Below are 717 nucleotides of genomic sequence, written 5' to 3'. Positions count from 1 at the left end.
TATAGCTTCGCGAGCCTTTGTGTGATGACAACAGTTCGCACTGTTGCCTTAACCTTGTCGTAGCACTGCTTCAGTTCCCACACTTCTATCTCCAACCTATGTACATTGGGGTCCTCTTGTAGGTTGGTAAGGACCTTGAGCTACTGCTCAAAAAGTGTCATGCAGTCTGTCACTGCACTTGCAATCGCATCTACCACAGCAGTCGCGTGCTGCTCCCTGACTTCTAGCGGAGTTAAAGGTTGGGCTTTCAACTGCAACTCTGTGATCTTGAGATTCAGCTCCAGCTGAACCTTGGCCAACTCTATGCGTGCATCACACACTCCCGTGGTGAGTTATTGAACCCGCACATCGACTGGCTCAGCCTCAGGGATGTCCAACTCCGGGACAGTTTAGCATGCTTCATCCATAAACTTAATGAGGCGCTGATTCTTATCTGTGACGTTGGACACAAGTTTGATGGTGAAGTCACGCTGTACAACCATCTGAGTGTTTTTAACCATTTTCTCGCTAATCACTTGCAAAGCACAGTGATCATGGGTCCGAAGCTCAGCGATCACACCATCCTGCAAAAGATAAAGCACTTTGCTAGGAAGCACTGCCAGATTAAGTTCCACACCCTTGAGGGCGCTGACAGCAGGTTTGTCAACGTTAGTCGTCGCCGTTAATGCTCCGTCTGGCAGCACTATGGCTTGGGGATCCCTAGCACGCAACATCTCC

The sequence above is a fragment of the Pinus tabuliformis genome, chromosome J, assembly GCF_031772625.1.
Source record: "Pinus tabuliformis cultivar Carrire ecotype Pingquan chromosome J, CPIR1, whole genome shotgun sequence".
NCBI lineage: Eukaryota > Viridiplantae > Streptophyta > Pinopsida > Pinales > Pinaceae > Pinus > Pinus tabuliformis.
This window is presented reverse-complemented; position numbering follows the sequence as displayed.